The following is an 18,879-nucleotide window of genomic DNA, read 5'->3' as shown; positions in this document are numbered from 1 at the left end:
TTTTTTGCTTTTTAATCCATATAGGCATACGCTTCATCAATAGTGTTTTTCAAAAATATATATGGTTATTGCAACATCACTGAGGAAACCACCCCTATCCTTAAAAATATACTGCAGAAACTACCCCTATCCCTTGGCGAGCATATTTTTACGATTTTCTCATTACCTATGCATTTTTTTAAACAAAACTTATACAGGGTTAAAGACAACTATTTACTTTAAAAATTAGGTTCTATTTATTTTTTTCGTATAAGCAACCGTTACGCCACAGTGGCGCCGTAAACCTCAGATATGCTTTGGCGGGCTTCAGTTTTTGTTTTTTTTTTTTTCGTCACCTGTTCGTTTTATTAATAAAGTACTTATGTAAAATAAAACAACACAGTGTAACCTACAAATTATGACCTATGCACAATTTACATTCTTTGCGCTCCAAAGCCACAGTGGTGGCCCAAAATCAATGTTTGCATATTTTCTCCACCTACACGAATTTTATTGCAATAATGCTACCTTGTAACGGTGAGTGCCATCGTTACGATAATATTATATTTATTCCTATAAGCCACCTAACAAGTATGCAACCAGTTATGCGTTCGTGCTTAGAACGGGTTACCTAAATTTGGGACCAAATACAATATAAGGTTGGTACTAGATTGGGGAAATTCTGGTCTCAGCGTGTGGCTGTACGGCTTCCGACGGAGGGGCATATCAAATCGCCAGCGGAGCGGATGGGCACTTGAATTTCCAATCTCGTTGGATGAACCCATAACTTCTTCCATGGCCATTGTTTAAAGAATACTATTTTTTGGTTGAAATATTCGTTTATAGCAGAGCAGTTTACGTTGGAAGGAATTATTATTATTTTGTTTTGGATTTGTGGAGTGAAAAAGAAGAGTTTTGTTTCCAATATTTTTTTTGAAAAGCAATGGGTATGTATGAAAACTATCACTTAGCTGTTTTTTATGTCTTTTCCCTGTTAAAAAAATAACCATCTAAATCATTTTTAATACCATATTTAGATTATATTAAAAGCATTGCTACTCTTCAATTATCACATTTTCAATTCTTAAATACTTCTAATCTACGTTTACAGGAACAAATTTGAATTCTTAGAATTACATTTTCACTCTCAAATAAGTTTGGAATCAATGATCATTTTCATTCTCTCCTTTATATAAGTCCATATAGTAATCTTTGATTACAAAGATCCACATTTACTTGTCCAAATACTTTCTTATATTCGTTTAAAAAGGCTTTTTCCAGTCAAGGTCAATGAACTTCAAGCATGTACATCAAACTTCATTTTTTCCCTAGATTTTTTCTCTGTCAAGTTCTGATAAGGTGATCCACCTTTTTATGGAGACCCTGTTTCTTGGGTACTCAAGGTAAACCAGCTGATAGGTTTTTTTTCTATTCTTTTAGCCATGGAAGAAAGAAGATAAGATAGGAAATTAAGTCAACCAATACTTTAGTTTGCCTTTATGGAATGAAACATTATTTTGGGGAATTCTTTTGGATGTACATTGGATGGGTTTTTTTTTGGTTCTTTGGAATAGCAGTTGAGTTTTTTTTTATACTGGGAAAGTACCTCCTTGTCATACCTTCCTTTGGTTGAGGATCTCCCAAGGATTGAGGGAAAACGGAGGATACCTTATTTGGCGCTCCCACCATCAGCTTCACAGGGTTTGAAGAAGCAACACGCCTAAGTTGTAGCTACAGGTTTTTATAGTAAAAAAATTGCATGTCATTTGTTCTAATAATATTTTTCAATTACTATTTTTGTGTCAATAACTTAAAAATAAGCTCTCTAATAATAATATACCTTCAATTTTCATTAAAAATATAGTTAACATAGTAATATTCAACATTGTTCAACAAATTTAATCTTTTCCCAGTTCATATCCTTATTTACAATAGTTGGGGATTATGATTTATGACGATGTTGTGCACAATATCTAGCGTAGATTCTCTTATTTATTAATATTTATTCCATTTGTCAGGTATTGTAGTCAGGTTGTCACCTCCGATCAGATTCGGGATTGTCGGCCAATATTAATCCTCATTCATAGTCAGTTTTTATATACATAGGTAGATCAATAATTAACTGTCTTTGTAATAAATTCAATACATTTTTTTTTCTTACTGTAAAAGCTGCGTTGCAGACAGGAGCGTACTAGCCTAGTACGTCAGGAATTAGCTAGTTTGTATAAAATTGTATATAGGGGTTATAGGTATTTTTTTTCATTAAATTTGTTGGTTGTACATATATGTTTTATTATCCTACCATTTTGAGTAGTATTAGTTAGGTACAGCAATATAGGTCACGTGGAGAAGAATTTATAAAATCCTTCCCTGGCGCTCAACACTACTTCTGAATATCTTCTGGGTCAGTAGTTCCTTTTTTTTACATTTCTTTCCTTATTTTACTTTAGTTTCTTAACACTCTAGTACTTCATTAGGTACCGTCTTATTTCGGGCGTGCAAATACGGCCTGATCCTCTCCTGAGTCCACTTGATACAGTCTCTTAAATATCCAGCTAGCCTATTTCTGTAAAACTTAGTCATTTATTAAGCTACCCCATTCAAACAGAAAAATCATACGTTACAATTGACGCTCGCCAACGTGGAGCCCGATTTTCAGTAAGACAGTACCTTTCTTTATTTTGTTGCTTATTGTAAATTTTTCTAGTAACTATCTTTCTGGTTCATTGTTGTATATTTTGTAATTATATAGAGATATTTTTTTTGATTCCTTTTGTACGTTATTTGGAAAATACACTAGTGCACTTGTATTGCTGTATTGGTACTATTTTAATTTATTTAAAATTATAATTGTAAATCTTGAGTAGGATAATATTTGAATAGGTATATTGGTTGACATTTCGGTCTGGTCGGTTTGGTGATACCTGGATATTTATTTTGAAAAATTTTGAAGGATTTATTTTTTTTTGATATCTAGGTACATTACTACTTTTGATTTAGGTGCAGCCACAATATACTACAGTTAGCTAAATTTTTGCTTACCATACCTATATATAACTTATAAAGTTTCATTTTTTTTATATACATTTTCGTTTAAACATTTACTTAAATTATTTTAAATATCTACCCCAAATATATATCTCGGTTATATTTGGTTTGTCGGTTTGTTAGGTCGTTAGTTTAACAGCTCGTCGGTTGAGCAGCTTGTTTAGTAGATTGTCGGTTAATTGGGTCGTTAGTTTGTTGGGGTGGGTTCGGTTTGTCGTTGTTGGGTTGGGTTTATTGTTACTAATTCTTTCCCTATCACCATGTGTACCTTTCAGCCAGAACATTTGTTAGTTAAGGAGTTAGATTATGAGCTGAGGATAAGGGAAATAGAGGTTGAAGAAGCCGCTAAATGTGATAGAAAACGCAGTCTATTGCGTGGTGCTCTTAAACAGGAGCAAGGAAATAGGAGTTTCCGTCAGATTTCAGCTGCATCTATTCCTTTCCTGGAACAACAACAGGGAATAAATGAGACAATTGAGGATCTTACTCAAAAGATATCCAATTTTAGAGGGACTGTCCATGATAGCATGTATTCCAGATACATTTCACGTCTTGCTCATATCTCTGGTCGTGTCCACTTATTATGTTGTTCAGATGAGGAGCAACAACTTTACAAACGCTCTATGTCCATTAGGATTCTCAGTCTAGAAGGTGAACTCGATTCTCGAGTAAATCCTCTAGCCACGTCCACTCCTGTTTCTTCAGTTCAAGCCTCTAATTCCTTGTTACATCCCAAGCCTGTGCAGGTACATAAGTGGGGAGTTTCGTTTTCTGGTGAAGGTCATTATGACCAAGTAATTTCATTTTTAGATAGGGTAGAATGTCTTCGTGTTTCGAGAGGTGTGAGTGAGGAAGATCTCTTTTCGGCTTCTGCCGAATTATTTACAGGCCATGCTTTTACGTGGTTTATGAACAACCGTGGTAGCTTTACCACTTGGACTGGTTTGGCTCAGAAACTAAAATCCGATTTTCTGCCTTATTCTTTCCAAACTGATCTCTTAGACGAGATCAAGAACCGCAAGCAGAAACCTGGAGAATCAGTGACTATGTTTATTAACACCATGTTGGGTATGTGTAGTCGTTTAGATACTCCTTTAACAGATCATGCAAAAATAAAGATAATTTTAAAATGTTTGTTACCCTTTTACCATGCCCAATTGGCACTGGTTGATATAGCCACTATCGAAGACCTGACAGATAAGTGTAAACGGTTAGAGGAAACTCTATCCTGGTCTTTTCATCCCCCTACAACATCTAATTCTGGTGCTGAATTTAACTCTCACTCCTCGAGAAATCGTTCTTGGCAATCTAGACCCCATACACCGAATGTGTCTGTGACTACTTATTCTTTGTCTTGCTGGAATTGTCAGGGTGTTGGTCACGCATTTCGTGATTGTACCAGACCCCAAACACGGATTTTCTGCCACGGTTGTGGTAGAGAAAATACGCTTAAACGTAACTGTTTTAAGTGTTCGGGAAACGAGCATGCAGAGGCTCGTACCCTGAGCGTTCCTCAAACAGCAGCCCCATCAGGGAATATGACCGCAGCTGTAGACGAAGCTTCAGGTCCAATACCCGCCAGCAGCTCAAACACACCCTCTCAGGAAGGAAGAAACACTTCCAACCGGAGACCAGCACGCAAACCGAAATCAGGGAAAAAGTAATTGTTAGTAACACTTCAGTTGACTCGTACGGTTCGATTGATCGTAGATTATCCCCTCCAGTCTTAAGCTGGAATTTTAGTAATAAGCATAATCAAGACGAGGAAACAGTTCCAAATTCTATACCAGGTTGTACGTTTGTAAATAATAATAATATGTCTATGTTAATACCAGATAATTTTGAAAATAAATCAGATATTTTGGATTTTGATATAAATTCGTTATTAGTTAGGAAACATAATGATAACCGACCTTATCTTGAAATTGAAATTTTAGGACAATCTTGTTTAGCTCTATTAGATAGTGGTTCTAACATTTCTTTAATAGGTTCGTATTCGCTGAAATTGTTAGAAAACACCGATATTAATGTTATGCCTATTTCTTCTCTACAAGTCTCTACTGCGGATGGTGCAATCCAGTCAATTACAGGTAAATTTGACACAGAAATCGTAGTTGCCAATATTCGGAAAATAATTACATTTTATGTTATCCCTTCAGTTAAAAATTCTATAATTCTTGGCATGGATTTCTTAAATGCATTTAATAGTACATTAAACTGTTCAGATTTTTCGTTGTTTATATCTTCCTTTAATGTCGCAACTGTAAGTGCCATTCGTGAGTTCTCTAGTTTGTCTAGCTTAGAACAAAACCAGTTAGAGAATATTATCTCTAAATTTTCTTCTATCTCTTCCAAAGATAAATTAGGCCGTACACATTTAATATCTCATACTATCGAAGTGAACACTACAACTCCGTTTAGACAATATCAATATCCCATACCTCAGGCATGGCAAGCAGATTTGGGTAAAGAAATTGATTCGATGCTCTCTCTAAACATTATCGAACATTCAAATTCTTCATATTGTTCGCCGTTATGGATGACGAAGAAGAAGGATGGATCATTCCGAGTATGCTTCGATGGTCGCAAACTTAATAGTATCACTACTAATCGAGATGCTTATCCCATCCCTCGGATAGATATAATTCTGAGCAAACTTCAGAATGCCAAATATATCTCTTCGATCGATTTATCCAAAGCCTTCTTACAAATTCCGTTAAGCGAAGAGAGTAAGAAGTATACTGCTTTCGCTGTCAGTGGTAAAGGGTTATTTCAATTTGTCACAATGCCTTTCGGTCTAGTTTCAGCTCCGCAAACAATGTGTCGTTTGATGGACTTGGTTATTGGTCCCCAACTCGAATCATTCGTATTCTATTATTTAGACGACATCATAGTTGTTACTCCTGATTTTTCGTCACATATTGAAATATTGGAGAAATTATTTTCGCGCCTTAAAGAGGCTAATCTCACTGTTAATTTAGAGAAATGTAATTTTTGTCGTCCTAATTTGAAATTTCTAGGATATGTTGTTGATCATCAAGGTTTGAGAACAGACCCTGATAAAGTAACCGCTATTAAGGACTTCCCCATTCCTAAAACTACTACACAACTACGTAGGATCTTGGGCATGTGTGGGTACTATCGTCGATTTGTGCCTTCTTATTCTACTTTATTATCACCCCTTACTGACCTCCTTAAGAATAGGAAAAAGGGCCAGACTATCACCTGGACTCCTGAAGCTGATGATGCTTTTCATCGCATTAAAGAAGCTCTTACCAGTGCTCCTGTCATGACTTCACCTGATTTCAGTGAACACTTCTACCTCATGACAGATTGTTCAAATACCGCCTCAGGTGTACTCTTTCAGATGAAAGATGGTTCTGAACACCCCATAGCATATACTAGTAAGAAGCTCAATAAGGCCCAGAAAAATTATTCCACTACCGAGCGTGAACTCCTTGCTATTATTCATGGCTTGGAGGCTTTCCGCTACTATTTAGAAGGTCGTAAGTGTACCCTTATTACTGATCATAGTTCGTTACTCTGGATGCATTCTATGCGTAACCCATCCCAACGTTTGTCTCGATGGATTTGTAAGTTGTCAGCATTTGATTATAATATCGTCCATCGTAAGGCAAATGGTGTTGTAGTAGCTGATGCTTTGTCTCGAACATTTGATGTCAATCTTCTTGACTTATCCACCTTAGTTCCGGATGCATGGTATCAGAAAATGTTGGAAAAGGTTACTCAAACACCTGATCAGTATCCTGATTTTAAAGTAGAAAATAATATCCTTTATAAGCATGTTGTTAGTTCAGTAGAAGCTTTGTCTAACATGTCTGATTGGAAAATTGTCGTCCCAACAACAAACAGGGATGAAATTCTTCGTACATTTCATGATAATGTGACATCTGGTCATTTTGGTTCTTATAAAACATTTAGTAGGATAGCAGAATTATATTATTGGCCTGGCATGCGCAACTATATCAAGAAATATATTTCTAGATGTAGAGTTTGTGCTACTTGCAAGCCAAGTACTATGCCACAAGCTGGATTAATGGGTACTTTTAGGAACATTGACTTCCCATGGCAGATGATATCCATGGATCTGATTGGACCATATCCTCGTAGCTACAATGGCTATACCTATTGTTTGGTGGTTGTGGACTACTTTACAAAATTTCCACTAGTTTTTCCTCTTCGGAATGCCACTGTCCCTGCCATTGTGAAATATTTGGAGGAACAAGTCTTTTTGTTGTTTGGTGTTCCCCAAATTGTGTCTTGTGACAATGGTCCTCAATTTGTGTCTAAGGCTTTTAAAGACCTTCTAACTAAATACAAAGTTCAGAAGATCTTTTATAATGCTGCATACCATCCGCAAGCTAATCATAGTGAGCGAGTGAACCGCAGTATTGTAACAGCCCTTAGATCATACACATATCCAGATCACAGAGCTTGGGACCAGTATATTCACTCAATAGCTCAAGCCATAAGAACTTCGGTCCATGAAGTTACTCAATGTTCTCCAGCTTATTTGAATTTTGGTAGAAATATTGCTTTGTCTGGTGATTATTTTGGTTTAATTTCGGAAAATTCCACAAATCTCCCTCAGATCTCTGAGAAGCTTCATCGTTTAGATGATATTCAGACTTTGCCTCCAATATTTGCAGACATCAGAAAGAAGTTAAAATTTTCTTACCTTAAGTCACAGAGTCAATATAATTTAAGGAAAAGAGATTTGCGATTCTTTGTGGGTGATCGGGTATTAAAACGTAATTTTGTTAAGTCTAGTAAAGGTGATGCTATTTCTGCCAAATTTTGTCAGAAATACGTGCCTTGTGTTGTCAGTAAAGTAATCTCTCCTTTAATATATGAATTAAAAGATAGTTCGTCCAACCGAAAGCTTGGTCGATTTCATATAAAGGACTTATTACCAGATAATACTGTCAACGACTTAGAAACTTCGTCGTCAGAAGAAGAAGATTAACTTAACAATATTGATCAAGTTAATTCCTCTTTCTAAATTTTAGAAATACTCGATTGTTCAATGAATAGGTTAACGATTGGATTTTGATTTTAGTCACCAGATAGGGACTCAATGTTTTATCTATTATAGTAATCTTTCTAGCTTTCCATATTCTATGTATCTGAGATTTCATTAGCTTATTATTGAGATTTAGCTTAATTTGGCTTATTATTGAACTGGTATGGAACTGTTAACACCTTGTATGTGATTATGCTTATATATGTCATCACTTGTAGATTAGTGTATCTACCAAATAGGTTTAGTTTTGTGTTTAATTTTTAGTTTCTGCTGGAGAGTTATTAAAATGCTTAGTGTGATTCCTTGATACATTAGCTTCTTATGGTCTAAAGAAGTTATCGCGATATTTGTTTTGGTAAATAAAATTTGAGTATGCAGTGAGAGTCCAAAGTTATACCCCATTTGTCAAATATGTAGTTAAATTGATTAAGATAAAATTTATTATAACACGATGAAACCATTTCGTTAATTATCCTATTGAGTATTTCTTAGGAAAATGGTTTGCTAGCTTGGCTATGCAAATACGTGGGTTCGAGACTTGTTGCTTATCGACTGTGCACCTGATAGGAAGCAGATTTCATTACTCACAGTTTTGCCTATTTCCAAGCCACACCTTAATTAGTTCAGATACTGAATCTTTGTGATAAAAAGTTTAATCATCATTTTAATCATGCACTAGGCATTCTTATTCAATTTTCAGTTTATGATCACTCTGAAGAGACTTAGGTGTAAACGTGTCTGTTTATTGTATACTTATTATTCTTTCGCTTTACTATTTTGTTTGTTCTGATAATAATGGTAACTTCTTAAAGATCAGTCCTATGAAAGTATGGTAGCTTTTGCCTACACCAAGGGATTATTGTGTTCGAGCATCAGTTTTCCTGGAAACTCATTATTTTTTGTTTGTATGTAAATTAGAGTCAGGATCAACATCCTGTTGTCTGTGAGTAACTAGGGAACATTTTCTTAATCTGCAGTTTATTTAGAAATTGATTTACTTGTTCTCTAGTATTTCCTTAGTTGGATTTATTTATAAGAGTTATTGATATGTGACTTCTTGATTTGTTTCATGTGTAATGACTTCAAAATAGTGGTTAGCTTCTTCTGGCCATTCTTATCAATCTGTTGTAGCTATAGCTATAGTGAGAGAAACCCAGAGTGAGCTAACTTCTGTTATGTCAACTATTCGATTAGTTACCCTTGGAAAGATCTTCCATTGCATCTAATACAAATCTGATGATCAGTTGAATTAGGTTCATGGTACCCAATATGTAATCCTTATTAGCACATTTAGCGCTAAGTTGTAGCATTGCTCAATTAAATCTGCCTGATTGTTCCACCTTGGATATGCTTCCCTATAAATCTGTTGTCCACTGTCGGATCAAATTAGGATAAAAGTCTTGCTACAATAAATTTTCCCCTTTCTTGTTAATGACTCTTATATTTAGGTTAGGTTATACTGTGGTCTATTTTTTTTTTGGCATGTTGAGAATTGGATACGAGATTTCTACTGACTGTTCACTTTGGATATGCTCTATTTAAATCTGTTGTCCATCGATAGAACAGTTTGTACTACTCGTCCCATTCGACATTTTTTTGATTAGAATTTATCTGAATTATGAAATTTAGCAAAGGGTTATAATTAGAGACTGGAAAATATGCACTAAAAAATGTCTAAAATATGCATGCAATATGCATTTTAAAACAAGCTGAATATGCACAATTAACATGCAAATATGCATTTATATATGCACCTATTTTTATATGAATAATTTTATGGTTTACGTTAAATACATAAATAAATAAAAAATAATAAAAATAAATAAATAGGTTTGAATTTAAACCAAATTGTATTATTATTTCTTAATATATTTTTTTAACTTCAGGTTTTGTGACAAATAAAACGGCAAAATATTTTATTTTGACCACAAGATAAATAAGAGTAAAATAAAATAAATGTACATATTTTTATTGTTACAATATTGATTCATATTTTCTAAACTAATATTATAAAAAGAGTACAATAAAACAAATTTACATATTTTTATTGTTACAATAAATAATCATATATTGATTCATATTTTCTAAACTAATATTATGTCTTCTATCTGTTAATATTTGTTTATAGGCAGAAAAAGATCTCTCAACGTCACAAGATGTAATTGGGGCATATTTAAACTTTGCTATTAGAGACGGATCCATATTAATATTTTCATCGAAGTTTCCAAAATTGATTATATTATTTATTGAACGCAATAAAGTGAAACCCTCATTTTTGTTTAAAACGTCATCAAGTTTATCTTTAATTTTTACTCCAATTTCCCCATTCAGATTTGTTATTTTCTGTTTAACCGAATCAACAATAGACATACTATTGTGAAGACATAAATTTTGAGCCTCTAATTTTGTAATTGAACTTTCAATGATATCGAAATTCGATTTTATATACAACAATTGATTTTTAATAGACTTTTCTTTAAAAATATTTTGACAGTTATCAATAGCGGTACAAGTCGGATCAAAACTTGAAATAACGCTTTTGATGTCGTCGTAGTGTTCAGATAAAAATATAGCACTTTTAAGCCAAGTTCCCCATCTGGTTAATACTGGTTCTGGTGGTAAAGGAATATCGGGAAGCATCTCCCTATATACCTGTACACGTAGTGGTGCTTTCAGAAATACTTTTTTTACATTATTTATTAAGGTGTTTACATTGGGAAATTCAATTCTAACTTTCTCTGCAACTCTGTTTAGGCCGTGCGCCAAACATGTACAGTGAATTAAATTAGGGAAAAAGATTTTAAGATTGGATGCAGCTTTCATCATATATGAGGCGGCATCACTAAGCATTAATAATATTTTTTCAAATGGTACTTGATCAGGTAAAAAAAAATTTGTTAGGGATTCGTTAACAAATCTAGCTATTGTAGCATAGTTTGTTTTTTCCAAACATTTTACACTAATTAAGTATGAGTTTTTAAAATCGCCAGAGTCGTTAAGAACTCCAACAATTAGATTCGCAATTTGTCGACCCTTTGTATCCGTTGTTTCGTCGACGGAAATCCAAAGATATTCGGCTTTTAACTGATTTTTAATACTCGTCATCACATCTTTGTAACATGCACTGACATATTTTTTCCGAAGAGTTGAAGAACTTGGTATTTGAGCTGGTTTATCTTTAATCTTGCAATAAGTTTTTAAAAAGTTTTGACACGATTTATGTTCTAACTTGTGCAGAGGGATATTGCAGTTCAAAAAAAAATGGCATAAATCCTTTGCAAAGGTTTCTTGCCCAACTGACGTATTCTGAATCTGCAAACTGTTCTGTAGAATCTGCTGGCGAGGTTTATTATCATTTTTTGATAGCTTAGTTTGGTGAAGTGAAGTTTTTATGTGTTGAACTACTTGGAATTTCTTTTGACATGGAATCTGGAATATAATGATAATGATGTTTTAGATGTTTTCGTAAATAGATACCTACATTAAAATGATCAAACTTTTTAAACCTCCCCCAATTTTTTTTTATTTCTCAAAGTGAAATTGAAATCGTCAAACAATAAAGTACAGTCAGTGTACCGTAGTATACAGGGTGGGCCACTCTCAACACCTCGCTCTGTATAAGCCAAACCGTTGCGAACTTTAAAAAACAGTTTTTGAAGAAATGGGACGGTTTGTCATTTTAGAATAGACAGACACATAGATGTGCAAAGAAGTTTGATAAGTTTAAAAATCTATTGAAGTGGAGAACTTACCTTTTTATCACAAATGGTGCAAAACATACTTTCACTGTCGATAACTTTTAGATGATTGTTACTTCCAATCCAACTTCTGAGAAGACTTGATTTTTCCCTTGCTACTTTAGGCATTTTCACAATAATAATAAAATGATTTTTTTACACAGTATAGTCAATAACTTGCAATCACAAAAGTTGAATAATCGGCGATTGATTTAAGACTAACCATTCATAAAATAAAATAATCTATCCTACCCTTAAAATGCTTAAAATTTCGTTTTGGTTGGTTTTCCCAGAATAATTCATAGTTGGCCGACACCAGCAGAAAGTACAGGTAATATTTGTAATGTTATTCAAAATATAATCGGTATTTACTTAGGTAATTTGTAAATTCTGAGAAGTCTATAAATCTTAAATATCCGGATAATGATACCTGCAGCTATAAATAACGCCCATTATGTTTATGGGTACAACAACAAAGGAGCTTAACAGCAAAATATTTACTTTCACATTTTATTTTAATGGATGTTGATGTTACTAATATATACCTTATTTTTAAATGGGGTAGAGTAAATTCCCATCAAAATATGCATTTATATGCTCTTAAATCTCCAAATATGCAAGGCATATGCATTTATGAAAAACATGAGAAATATGCAGCATATATATGCATATGCATTTTGCATATAATCCAGTCTTTAGTTATAATAAACCTTAACTATGTATGTTGGTACCATATGTGATATATTGGTCATTAAGACTACCCCATTTACATGACTCATAATTTGCGGTTAGGTATAATCGATCGAGTCAGCTATAAGTGTGAGTAAGTTAGTCGTCATATAGGTTATATTAAGTTTTGTATTCGAATATTGTGGTTATGGTGTTCTTGTTGACTATAATTTGGGGTTTTATAGAAATCTACTAAATCAACTGGAACACAATTTGGTCTTTAGGATATATGTCACCGAGTACTGGTCCTACGAATTTGGACGATGTCCTCCGATAGGTTAGTTTAGAGTAGTGAAGTATTCTTAGGTACGTACTATATTTTTGCTATTTGGTTTGTTCACGCCTGTGTTGGATCCCACAGCGTGTGACTTTTCCTCTATGAATACTTGTATTGAGTATTTGTAAGTACATATGGAAAAATGGTTCATACGATCAATTTTTTTTCCGAGTAATGGGGGAATGTAACGGTGAGTGCCATCGTTACGATAATATTATATTTATTCCTATAAGCCACCTAACAAGTATGCAACCAGTTATGCGTTCGTGCTTAGAACGGGTTACCTAAATTTGGGACCAAATACAATATAAGGTTGGTACTAGATTGGGGAAATTCTGGTCTCAGCGTGTGGCTGTACGGCTTCCGACGGAGGGGCATATCAAATCGCCAGCGGAGCGGATGGGCACTTGAATTTCCAATCTCGTTGGATGAACCCATAACTTCTTCCATGGCCATTGTTTAAAGAATACTATTTTTTGGTTGAAATATTCGTTTATAGCAGAGCAGTTTACGTTGGAAGGAATTATTATTATTTTGTTTTGGATTTGTGGAGTGAAAAAGAAGAGTTTTGTTTCCAATATTTTTTTTGAAAAGCAATGGGTATGTATGAAAACTATCACTTAGCTGTTTTTTATGTCTTTTCCCTGTTAAAAAAATAACCATCTAAATCATTTTTAATACCATATTTAGATTATATTAAAAGCATTGCTACTCTTCAATTATCACATTTTCAATTCTTAAATACTTCTAATCTACGTTTACAGGAACAAATTTGAATTCTTAGAATTACATTTTCACTCTCAAATAAGTTTGGAATCAATGATCATTTTCATTCTCTCCTTTATATAAGTCCATATAGTAATCTTTGATTACAAAGATCCACATTTACTTGTCCAAATACTTTCTTATATTCGTTTAAAAAGGCTTTTTCCAGTCAAGGTCAATGAACTTCAAGCATGTACATCAAACTTCATTTTTTCCCTAGATTTTTTCTCTGTCAAGTTCTGATAAGGTGATTCACCTTTTTATAGTGACCCTGTTTCTTGGGTACTCAAGGTAAACCAGCTGATAGGTTTTTTTTCTATTCTTTTAGCCATGGAAGAAAGAAGATAAGATAGGAAATTAAGTCAACCAATACTTTAGTTTGCCTTTATGGAATGAAACATTATTTTGGGGAATTCTTTTGGATGTACATTGGATGGGTTTTTTTTTGGTTCTTTGGAATAGCAGTTGAGTTTTTTTTTATACTGGGAAAGTACCTCCTTCATACCTTCCTTTGGTTGAGGATCTCCCAAGGATTGAGGGAAAACGGAGGATACCTTATTTGGCGCTCCCACCATCAGCTTCACAGGGTTTGAAGAAGCAACACGCCTAAGTTGTAGCTACAGGTTTTTATAGTAAAAAAATTGCATGTCATTTGTTCTAATAATATTTTTCAATTACTATTTTTGTGTCAATAACTTAAAAATAAGCTCTCTAATAATAATATACCTTCAATTTTCATTAAAAATATAGTTAACATAGTAATATTCAACATTGTTCAACAAATTTAATCTTTTCCCAGTTCATATCCTTATTTACAATAGTTGGGGATTATGATTTATGACGATGTTGTGCACAATATCTAGCGTAGATTCTCTTATTTATTAATATTTATTCCATTTGTCAGGTATTGTAGTCAGGTTGTCACCTCCGATCAGATTCGGGATTGTCGGCCAATATTAATCCTCATTCATAGTCAGTTTGTATATACATAGGTAGATCAATAATTAACTGTCTTTGTAATAAATTCAATACATTTTTTTTTCTTACTGTAAAAGCTGCGTTGCAGACAGGAGCGTACTAGCCTAGTACGTCAGGAATTAGCTAGTTTGTATAAAATTGTATATAGGGGTTATAGGTATTTTTTTTCATTAAATTTGTTGGTTGTACATATATGTTTTATTATCCTACCATTTTGAGTAGTATTAGTTAGGTACAGCAATATAGGTCACGTGGAGAAGAATTTATAAAATCCTTCCCTGGCGCTCAACACTACTTCTGAATATCTTCTGGGTCAGTAGTTCCTTTTTTTTTACATTTCTTTCCTTATTTTACTTTAGTTTCTTAACACTCTAGTACTTCATTAGGTACCGTCTTATTTCGGGCGTGCAAATACGGCCTGATCCTCTCCTGAGTCCACTTGATACAGTCTCTTAAATATCCAGCTAGCCTATTTCTGTAAAACTTAGTCATTTATTAAGCTACCCCATTCAAACAGAAAAATCATACGTTACAACCTTAATAGCACAATATTGACCCTTAAGTGGTCGCTAAGCAGTAGCGGATCCAGGGAGGGGTGATGGGGGGCGATCACCTCCCACCCCTCTCAAACCAAGTGATATTATATTTAAAGATTATAAAAATATTCATTTATTTTTATAGAAATACTTATATTATATTATTATTTTCATAAGAATGGCGTACTTTCTATGCTTTAGCAATAGTGGCGGATCCAGCATCGTTAAGAGGGGGTGCCAATTGGCTAAATATTTATAAAAATTAATGAATATTTTTTAATCTTTAAATATATTATCACTTGGTTTGAGAGGGGTCGGGGGGGGGGTGAACGCCCCAATCACTCCTCCCTGGATCCGCCCTGCTTAACGACCACTTAAGGGTGAATAATGTGCTATTAAGGTAGCATTAATGTAATAAAATTCGTGTAGGTGGAGAAAATATGCAAACATTGATTTTGGGCCACCACTGTGGCTTTGGGGCGCAAAGAATGTAAAATGTGCATCGGTCATAATTTGTAGGTTACACTGTGTTGTTCTATTTTACATAAGTACTTTATCAATAAAACGAACAGGTGACGAAAAAAAAAACAAAAACTGGAGCCCGCCAAAGCATATCTAAGGTTTACGGCGCCACTGTACCGTAACGGTTGCTTATACGAAAAAAATGAATGGGACCTAATTTTTAGACTAAATAGTGGTATTTAACCTTGTATAAGTTTTGTTTAAAAAGAATGCATATGTAATGAGAAAATCGTAAAAACATTCTCGCCAAGGGATAGGGATAGTTTCTGCAATATATTTTCAAGGATAGGAGTGGTTTCCACAGGGATGTTGCAATAACCATATGTATTTTTAAAAAACACTATTGATGAAGCATATGCCCATATTGATCAAAAAGCAAACAAACAAAAAATTTTTTTTCAACCCCCCATTTTATTTATTTTTTTTTGGCTACAGTGGTTGCACTAGGAAATCGCTTTTGGTGTCCATGCGTGGGTAATAATAACGTGCACAAAATGATATATGAAGTATATTAATAAAGGGCATTGTGTGTGAAGGATTCCAAGAAAATCACTTTCTTTATTAATTCTTCTTTTTTTGGGTAGTTCCGGGGAAAAATGGAGGTACATTATACAAATTTGAAAATAGCACCAGTACATGGGTAATCGCTGAAAGTCTTTTTACTCTATCATAAACGGTTCTGATGGTATAAACAGGGGTTTTTTAAAATGTAACACCCTGTCATTAAAAAAAGGGCAATAACTCTTAAGTGAAACCTATACCAAAAAATCAATCACTTATTTGGGAATAATTTCCGCAGGATTTCTTCTTAATTTCCATTACAGTTAGGGAAAATTAATTTTTTTTAAAACATCTTTTTTAAAAACTTGTCAACTTTGGGGCCCCACCCCCATTAAACGGTGGGTGATAGACATATGCTGTTGGGAAATAAATCGTAGAAAATATAGTCCTCTTCATATTTCTATAAAAGAAATTTCTTGCAAAAGGTACAAGAAGGGCTACGTTTCGCAAAAACCACAAATTACCCCATTTAAAGTGGTGAATAGGGGGGTTCCGGGGCGAAATTTTTAAAAAAAATTTAGTCTCATAATAAGCCCCCTTGATATAGCAAAAAAAAATAAAACCGGACTTGTGTCTATTTTGCAATGTTCAACCTCTGTTTCCTACACTAAAGCGCTTTTTTTGCGTTTCTTTAGGCTTTTAAATCCGAACTCTAGTTATATATATATATGTACGGGGTTTCATATCGGCTGAAGCCGCATCCCCACACATAACCGCTATATATTTCTATCCTGGGCATCTTTTTCTTCCAAATCTCGGTGATCCATGGCCTTCCTTATCGTGTCATTCCAGGATAGTCTTGGTCTTCCCCTTTTCTTCTTACCGGGGTTTCCATTTCAGGAGTTTCTTTGGCCATCGTTGGTCGTCCATTCTAAGTAAGTGACCGAACCATTTTAGGCTTCTTCTCTCGAGCCTGTCTACCGTTGTATCTTGTGCCTGCATCCTTCTTCTTATTTCTTCGTTACGTACTCTGTCCAATCGGGAGATTCCAGCACTTCTACGTATGTGGTCCATTTCCACAGCATTGATCCTTCTTCTGGACTCTGGTGTTAATGTCCAGACTTCGCCTCCATACATTAGAACCTACTCCACAAATGACTTCCCTATTCTTATTTTTGTTGTTCATATTTATTTGTTAACAATATTAAATATACAATTATTATAAGCTATAGTAGTTCGCCCATACTTTTCTACCAAAGCATGATTTTTATTTGTGTATTATTGACCTGTAGCATTTGGGAACTCGAAGGTCCAGCTTCTTTTGTTGTTCTATAATTTTTGGATCAACTTCTGGTGGTGACTGGAATCCAGCTGCAGACATGGTTTTTGAGTGACATTTGAGTGACCCGTTAATATAATTAACTCCTGTTCAGAAACACCTTGCTTGAAAAAGGCTGACACAGCTAAAGATCGATGAGAATGGTTTGTTATTTTATGTTTTTTTGTGTCTATTCCAATGTTCCAGCTGACATTTTTGTCCAGTTTGATACGGTGTTGATTCCTAGTGGACAGTTTTTGAACCAAGAGCTATCCTTCCAGTTAGAGTGAACGGTAAGAAATAGTCTGTCTGATAAAATGTTTGGTCCCCCTTTTTCCATTAATTCCAAAAAAATCTAACTGGGCCTAACTTTTCGTTTGATGAATTTGACAATGGCCTTGATTTGTTTTGGAAAAAAATTATGTTGTATTCAATTCGGCCCATAAATTCTCACAACATCAAATTCCTCCTGGACAAAGTGAATCTTGCAGTTTACGGCTTCATTGCCTCTCTAGACAAGTTCAAATAAGGAAAGATGAAAAACAATTTTTGTGTTCCATCGGGGATTTCCTCGTCGTAGCTTTGGATGATTTTTAATAGTTCTTCGGTGATAATGCTTTTAAACTGAGTTTTCTTTTTTCTTGAACACTTTGAAGCTCCCTCCGCTTGGTATCTCTGGCCAATCTTGCACATTTGAAAGATATATCTGTGAAATGCTCGATCTTTTATGCCGTACTCCGTAAAATATTTCTCTTGTACAAATTTTTGCTGTAGTATTCCACATTGACTTTACAGACGACTCTTTATAGTCTTCGCTATTACCTTTTTTCATGTGAAAGGTATAATCCTCGAGAATTTTTGCTAGTTCCGTTATAGTAGTACATCTTTAAAGCGTAAAATTTCTCACCCGTAGGAATTAAGAAAATTGGGTCCAAATAGACCTTCTGGACATCTGCGTGTTCAATGGGACATTTGTCGAAACCAATTTGTTTTATTTCTTCACCAGACTCTCATCCAAATCTTGATTTTTCATCTGGATTCATTATATCTGTCCAAAATTGATTACGCCTCAATGACGTTTATCAAACTGGCAATATATTCCATGTGGTGAGACCGCTCCCGTCTGAAAAAATTTCTGATTCGGTTTCTTTGTAGATTCCTATTCAAAAATGTCCCCTTTAAACAAATCTGAAGGGTGCCGGGCGGAATTTTTGGGCAGAAATTGTTTGAACAATATTTTTAAACAAATACAAAAGATCACCTTTTTTGACCCGAAGAATATTTTTTTAGGTTTTTTGTGTCATTCTAAATAATAAAGGTATCTTGTGATTTTTCTTAAAAGTTGATAGTTTTCGAGTTATAGGCGATTTAAAATCTGAAAAATGCGAAAATACGCATTTTCAAGGCGTAAAAACTCGTATTTAAGTTAGTATTTTTAAGGCTGC

Source organism: Diabrotica virgifera, chromosome 4 (genome assembly GCF_917563875.1).
Source record: "Diabrotica virgifera virgifera chromosome 4, PGI_DIABVI_V3a".
NCBI lineage: Eukaryota > Metazoa > Arthropoda > Insecta > Coleoptera > Chrysomelidae > Diabrotica > Diabrotica virgifera.
The sequence above is the reverse complement of the archived record's forward strand: the minus strand, read 5'-3'. Positions refer to the sequence as shown.